Raw genomic sequence first — 8,567 nt, forward strand, 5'->3', positions numbered from 1 at the left:
GGGATTAATACCCTCTACGACTTGGGAATAAGCATTCACCAAAGCCAAGCCTCTGGTTAAAGAACAAACGTGTTCAGAAAACACATTTCACAAGACACCGTCAACATCCCCTAAAGGCCCAGTCTGACAGAACAGGGCTCTGAACTCTCTGGAGAGTCGGCTTATACACTCTTGTGGAGAGAGGATGGGCTGCTCCAATTTTATGTAGACGTAAAAGTTGCTTAGGGTGGAGTTCTTGGCCGCGATCACTATTTATCCATAGGAACGGTACAAATGTTTAATGCATGTCAAATCTGTAGGCACAGGTTGTTCAGTATATAAAGTGAAAGTACTTAATAGATCGGCATTCTTTACGCATGGAGTAGTAAATGCCCAGTCCGTCAACGGTGCTTCACATACATCCTTTCCATTACAGTTAGCTATATGCAAAAATACTCTTGTATTCCTCCTTTAAAAAAAATCAACACGAAATTATATACTATTTTCCCCAAGCAAGTAAAGACTGGCGTGATAAGACCTATTGTAATGCTTGGAACTAGTGAATAAACAGCCTCCATTTTTTTTTTTTTTTTCATAATTGAGGAAGAAACTTTTTTTTGAGGATGGATTTTAGGAAAAGGGTTTGAGTTAGTAACAAAAAACGAGCCAAATGAGAGAGTAAGTATCAGAAACATGGGGAAGAATTTGGGGTACCCTGACAATTTGAAGGAGGCACGATTGAAAGAGGAAGACATAATTGGAGTGAATGAATAAAAACTGTCGCTGGGCCCAACAAGATGGATGAAAGCCCTACAAGCAAAGCTTGACAATCTGAGTTCGATCCCTGGAACGCACACATGCACACGCTCACACACCTGGTATCCTGAAAATTGTGTTCTGATCTCCATGGGCTTCCCACCCCCCAATAATAATACTTTTTTTTAATCTCTGAAGATGAGGACCCAGAAAGCCTTTAATAAATACTGCTTTTGAAGATTTACCTACAGTTATATAGATACATAATATACATATATACATACAATATACATATACACATATACAATATACATATATATATATATATGGCTCAGTAATTCAGTATTCCAGTCAAAGAAGTAGGTAGCCTAACTGTGCATCTTCACCTCTCTCTCTTCTCCAAGTCCAATGCTCCAGTTTCACCCCCGGCTCTGTAGCAGAGTACCTTCCCTTCCTTTCTTCCCTCATCTCCAGTAGATCACACAGTTTTCCTCCTCTAACCTTACTCCCCACTCGTTTTGTTATCCCATTTCCAAACTCCAACACATTCTCTGGGAACCCACGAGCCAAGCCTGTCAAAGAAGCAAATAGGTCAGCGAAGGAGGTAGGCAAGCTTCAGATCTTTACTCTCCCTCGTCTCCTCAAAATCTACCAGTCTGGCCCTCAGCTCTGTAGCAGACCACCTGTTGGGGCCACTCCTCACTCTCTGTCCCATTCCCAGAGGACTAAGCAGATCTTGTGGGACACCTGCTTTCCTCTATTTTGTGGACCCCAAGCCTCCTCTTTTACTCCTCACCTTCTAGCTAATCCTCATTCCTAAGCATCAGCTACTAATAGCTGCAAATATATTTTACCCAGAATCCCAGTGGCCACACCCATCAAAATCCCAGAAGAATTTCCTACCAGGCAAAACACAGCCACCACACTCTCCTAAGAACCAGAGAGGGCAACAGAAACCAAGGAACAAAACACCCACTACAAAAAAAAAAAAAAAAAAAAAAAAAAAAAAAAAAAGACAAGACCAGATGTCAGCACCTAGAATTACAATTTTTCCAAACCCAGATGTCTAGACACCCGCATAAAAAGACAAACAGTAACAGCCAGGACAATATGTCTTCACCAGAGCCCAGCAACCCTTTCACAGAGGCCCTTATAGTTGCAACAAAGCTGAAGCAAAGGCAAAGACACTGAAATAGCCTTTATAAATATTATAGATCCTTGAAGAAATCTATGAAAACACAGTGGAAGGAAATGAATAAAACAGTTCAATAACTCAAAGTATAAATAGAATCAACAACAACAACAACAAAAATGCAAACTGAGGAAAATCTGGAAATGAAAAAGTTAGGAAATCTGAACAGGAGCCTGTTGCAAGATATTTCTCATACTGTGAAGCCCAAGTTTGTGTATTTGAAAACCCTGTTTCTAGTTACGGTGTGGCTCAGCCCTAGCATACCCTTTAATCCAAGAGTTTTCTCTAAACAAGAGTAAATAAAGTTGCCCATAGTCAAGAGGTGGAAAAAGCAGTTGACAGGAAGTGAACATATGAAGAAAAAAAAAAAAACATAGAGAGTGAGAAGTCTGGAGGATGGGTAGAGAGACACAGGAAGTAGAAAAAAGGGACTTTCAGTTTGAAAAGTTTTAAGACATTGTGGAGAAGGAGAAGGGGCTTTTTCTTCTGGGATGTCCACTGAGTAGAAAGGTCAGCGGGGTGCTTTCTCTGCCTCTGAGCTAGCAGGCTTTCACCCCAGCATCTAGCTCCGAAGTCTTTATTGGTAAAACTGAACATTTGAGATTTTCTTTTAAAAACAACAGGAACCTCAGAGCAAACCTCACCAATTGAAGAAGATTAAAGGGATACAAATTGGAAAGGAAGTCAAAGTATCTTTATTTGCAGATGACAGTATAAATAAGTGACCCTAAACATTACACCAAGAAACCCCTATAGCTGATACTTTCAGCAAAATGGCTGGATACAAAATTAATTCACAAAAATCAGTTCTCTCTCAGAAAGAAATCAGGTAAACACCTTTCACAATAGGCTCAAATAATATAAAATATCCTGGGGTAACTCTAACCATCCCATGAGGATGGCTAAAATCAATAAAACAGTGACAGCTAATGCTGTCAAGAATGTGGGATAAGGGGAACACTCATCCATTGCTGCTGGGAGTGCAAATTTGCACAGCAACTGTGGAAATAAGTGTGGCAGTTTATCCAGAAGATAGTACTCGATCTACCTCAAGATCCTGCTATACCACCCTAGGCATATAAAAAGAATGCTTCATCCTACCACAGAGACCCTCACTCAGCCATGTTCACTGCTGCTCTAGTCATAATAGCCAGAATTGGGAAACAACCTAGATGTCCCTCAACAGATGAATGGATATAAAACTGTGGTAGTTAACACAATGGAGTATAACTAAGCCATGTAAAAAAATCATGAAATTCACAGGTAAATGAATGGAACTAGAAAAATTATCCTGAGTTAGGTAATCTAGACCCAGTAAATATGATATATATCTGCTTATATGTGGATCTTAGCTATTAAGTGAAGGATAGCCAAGCTACAATCTATAGACCCAAAATGGTTAGGTGGGTAGGTATAGAGAAAAGAAGCGTGGCAGGGGGCAGAGAGATTTCTCTAGGAAAGGGAAATAGAAAATATAGTTATGGGGGGGAGAAAATATGGTTGTGGATGGAGTAGGGACTGGAATAGGAGGATCTAAGTTGGGGGGGGAAGAGGTCAATGAGGGAAGGACTATGGGGAGAGACAGCTAAAATTAAGGGCCATTTGAGGCATAGTATGAATCGTAATACAGTAGATGCTTCCTAAAATATATACATGTGTAACAGTGATCTAAATGAAATGCTAAATAATGGGGGAAACAGAGCCCCAACTGGCAATCTCTTGTCACCAAATGAAGCTTCTAATACCAGGATTGGATTACATCTAATTGAGTTTTTGGCCAAAGGAATTGTTTGGGAATCCCCAAACAATCTATGCTGTTTCCAAGACTATATGTTGCTCTCCACAAAGAGCAAGGCCCCACTGCTGAAGACAACAGCTTTACAACTCACGGAACGTAAAGAAGTCAGGCTTGTGTCTACATAGAGCCTTCACCCTTTAATGCTAGCATCTTTGGTACAGGAAGTTACTCTGCACGCTACTAAGGAAGAAACATAAACACCAACCCAGCCACAATCCCTCTGATCTACAGTGGTGTTCTATCTGCAAAATATACCAGGCCTAACTTACGGCCCATTCCATGAGATGGAGTCCATACCCAACACTGCTTGGGTGACCAAGTCCAGGATCTAGGGAAAACCAAATAGTACTGTTCTAGAAAAAAAGAAGAAAAGAAAAGAAAGAAACAATAACATATAACATAATCTTTGGATATACTATACTTATAAATCAGTGCCTTGCTCTGCCGTCATCAAGGAAGCTTCCTCCGTTAGCAGATGGGAACAAATACAGAGAGCCGCAGCCAGACATTGTGCAGAGAGTGAGAGATCCTGGAGCAGTCAGCTCCTTATGGGAAGTCCCCATCAAATTTCTCCCGTTGGGGCTCAGAAAACCCCACAGAAGATGTGGAAAGAGTGTAAAAGCCAGAGGGTATAGAGAACACCAATAAAAGAAGGCCCTCTACATCACCAAGATGGATGCATATCTGAACTCAGAGACTGACGCAGCACACACAGGTTCTGCATGGGTCAGCACCAGATGGAGAGCTGAAAGGAAAAGCGGACACTTGCTCTATCCCAACCCAGAAGCAATCTCCAACTGATAACCAGATGCAAATGACAAGTTAGTTTTCTTCCAGGGAGTCTCACTGGAGAAACAAACTTTCTTTTTATCTTTCTTTCAAGATTTTATTTATTTATTATGTATACAGTGTTCTGCCTGCATGTACACCTGCATGCCAGAAGAGGGCACCAGATCCCATTATAGATGGTTGTGAGCCACCATGTGGTTGCTGGGAATGGAACTCAGGACCTCTGGGAGAGCAGCCAGTTCTCTTAACCACTGAGCCATCTCTCCAGCCCCAACAAACTATTCTTAAGAGTAGGCTGGATGTCTAGTGGCAGATGCACAATAGAAAGATGAACCCAAGGACATCTTTGGAGGTTCCCTGTCTCATAAATGTCATGTCAGTACTTTTCCTGTTTTAAATTTTATCTAAAAAAATTTTTTTTTACTTCTCGTTTTACCCTACAAGTCCTTTGGTGTATCTATTATGGCTTCCAGGTTAGTGTTTTTATGGGTTTCCTGGGGGTGTAAATGAGTGTGTTGCTGTTTCTTGTGCCTTCTTTTGTTTTATCCTATTCTGATGGTGTTAAGTTTTTGTTTTATCTTATTTTATTATTATCCCACAGAAACCTGTTTACTAATGACATGCTGAAAGAGGTGGAAGCGAAATGGGAGGGGAGAAGGGGAGGAACTGGGAGTAGGGGGAGAGGAAACTAATTCGGGTATATTATGTGAGGAAAAAAACCTACTTTCAATGAAAAGGGGAAATACCACAGCAAATTACAATTAGGCTCTGGATATGCAACGTTCCAAACTCACCACAGTCACTGAAGTTTTAATCAGTCAGTCAGCCTTGACAGACACAGCTTCTTTCCAGGAATTCTTGTGTACTGTGCAATCATTACTTTGGTCTATTGTGGTTCCCTTTTGGGGATAAATAGGTGTGTGTGTGTGTGTGTGTGTGTGTGTGTGGTGTTGTCTCTCACACAACAGATTCCTATACATATGCATATATATATGAATGCTAGTGATGATATAGGAGAAAATTTTAAGTACTTTTGTTTACTGCTTCATGATTGGACTATGTAGAAAAAGGCCAGGTGACTCTCTCTTTGCCGTGACTATGAATGGACTGTAAGTCTGCTGTGTCTGGGTTGGAAGCTCTGGGGGGGCAGTGTCGAGAGGTGGTGTGGATCATTTGTGAGGCAGGACCTAGAGAGGGAACTAGTCACGGAGGGGACTGATGTCTTCCTTGTAGGATTATAGCTCTTAAGAGACCGCTGACTCTTTCCTTCTTAAATTCTCACAAGATGCTCTTTCTCGAGCGTTGAGTCCCCTTTGATGTGGAGCTTTCCGACAGCCTTCTAGTGGCTGGCAGACTAAACCTCAAGGGCAAAATAATAGCAGAGAGTGGGTTACTGGCAGCTGGCAATGCTGCAAAAGAAACAGCTACAGAACCGACCCTCCCCCAAAGTGAAATGCCCCCAGCGGAAGGAAGCAGGGAAGAAGCAAGCAGCCTGCAAAGGCAGCTGTGACAACCTGAGCAGAGCAACTTTCACCGGATGACGACATTTTAGCAGACTTTTCATGGGCTCAGGGTGCTCCCTCTCCTCTGCTTTGACAGCTCTTCCCTGAGGGTGATATTTTTTTTCTTTGTTTGCATGTCTACACTCACTGCATCAGGGGCAACTAGGCTTAACTGGCATCCTGTACAGTTGGACTTCGGAGCACCAAAGGTGGTAGAACTACAGCATGCAGAAGAGAAAAATGACTTCTGACCCTGCCTTCTGACTGACCGGGTGATCAGCCCCAGCGCCCCTGCTGTCTCCAGGGGAAGATGCCCAGATGAAGACTTTGGAGCTCAGCTCCCGGTTTGCTCATTCACTAGAGAAGATAGTGTCAATACTCTGGAGAAAGACTCCCAGAGATCCTTGCACGCAAGGGTTCTGCACTGGACAGGGAGCTCACTTGAACCAGCCTCCAAGACTCCACCATTCCTGCCTCAGCCTCTGAGAGCGCTCTTCATCTACCGCTGAAATTCACTTCTTGCGTTTATCCCGAGTTATCGGCAAAAGCAACAAGTGCTCCCAACTGCCGAGCCATCTTGCCAGCTCCCCATCATCAACCCTTACCAGAATTTCCAGGATGCTAGCTTGTTCTTGTGATTTGAACTTGCCAGCTCTAGTAACTGCATAACCCAATTAAGAACAATCTCTCCCCTTCCAAATAGTTTATATATACTATACCTTTCATATTTAATATGTATTATATGTAATATAATACATATTATGATATTTTGTATATAAATAAAATTTACATTTAATATCTCAAGAGTTGGATATTATGTGTTGATGTGTCTGCACCAGTGGGTATTCAAACCCAGGTCCCTGCCGTGACAGGCCCGGAGCTCTGTCCACCTCTGGAAGAGATTCTCTGTTTCTCACCAAATGCTTTCAGACACTAACATGTCCAGTTTCCTGGCATATCCACAAAGTCCTCTATGATCCGCCTGTTGATACTTTGTTATATTTCTGTGACTCTGCATTGTCTGCCCACCTAGAAAATCTTTGGCCTTCAGACTGTAACTGGAGCGTCACTCCCCCACTCCCAGGCAGTCCTCATAGCAAGCTGCTCCTTATACATTCCCGTCACACTTGGAACACAGATGCTTCCTCTCAGGCGCAGGCTGTCTCATGTGTACCCCCACACACACACCCCACACACACACACACTGCATTCCTGGCCATGACCTCTTTGGCTATGAGCAATTTGATTCTTGCTGACCCTCTTCATATCCTAATTGAGGATCGGTGCTCAATAAAACATAACTGAGTCTGGTTTTGAACAAAGATGACTGGTGAAAAACACAAGCTTGTCTGAATTTCTAGCATTTGGGGGTAATGTCTGCCACTTGATGTTGTGTGACCAGACTTTTCCTGGGCAGAGGGAACACACATCTACACTCACCCTAAATAGGGAGCCCACAGCAGACCAAAATATGGAGACCAGCAAAGTCCGGCTTGGCGAACCAGTGAGTTTTATTGGGAGTTACTTATAGCAGTAGAAATGACTCAAAGGCAGCTGCATCACCGAAACCCACCCCAGCATGAACGACAGCTCACAAAGCTGGGAAACCTGGAGCGCGCTGCCCAGACTGAAGGCAGCTCAACAGGCTGGAAATTACCCTTTCCAGGTGCCCCAGTCGGTCTAAAGCTCTCCCAGGCAGCTTCACTGGTTTTGTTTCGGATCTGGAGCATGACGAGGGTCTCCCCCTTGACCAAACAATCCTTGTAGAGGCCTCGCAGGCCCTATTTATAAACAGTCAGTCAAGGGAATTTCAGGGAGGTAGGTGAACTTTACCTTGATTGGTGGGCAGCCAGCCAAGAGGTACACGGCCAAGCCTAATTGGCCAGGGGGTTAGGCCCAAGTAGCTATGATGTAACTGTGTCTGGCCCAGTCATACACTGGGGCTGATGCTGATTGGCTGCCCCTTCATTGTGGTTTCATTTTTTAGAAACTGAAACAACTCAAGCCTAGTCAGGTAGAGTTAAGACTAAAGCCTGTCAGACTGGCCTGATGGTGGGTGGGCGGGAACTGAGCCCTCTCCCTTTCTGCTTTTTTCAGACAGCTGGTTTGGCCCCAGAATCTTGTTTGCAGCCTAGCTAGTCTGAGGATCTTTGCTGCTTGTCTTGTCTAGGGGTGGCTCTCAGTAGTCTTTATTGCCTACTTTGGTAGGGAGGGGCCTAGTGAACTTGGTCAGTTTCAGGGACTTCCTGAAGCGAATTGGTGTTGTTTATCTTCTTGCTTAAAGGCGCTTCCCTGCAGGATGGAATGAATTAATATCAGAGGAGGCTGTTACACAACACATGGGAACCAAGAAATAGATGGTTAATTGACAAATAAAAGTGTTTAAAATAGTAAATGACTGCTCATCATTTTTGAGATAGGAGACACATTGATATAGCACACAATATCATGTTCGCCCCTCTGGGCTCTTCTCTCAGGCTTCCACGGCACCCTACCTTCTAGCTTTATGAACAAGCGGAAGCTCTTACAATAAGCCTAGTCCCTGCAGTAG

This window comes from Meriones unguiculatus, chromosome 18 (assembly GCF_030254825.1).
Source record: "Meriones unguiculatus strain TT.TT164.6M chromosome 18, Bangor_MerUng_6.1, whole genome shotgun sequence".
Classification (NCBI taxonomy): domain Eukaryota; kingdom Metazoa; phylum Chordata; class Mammalia; order Rodentia; family Muridae; genus Meriones; species Meriones unguiculatus.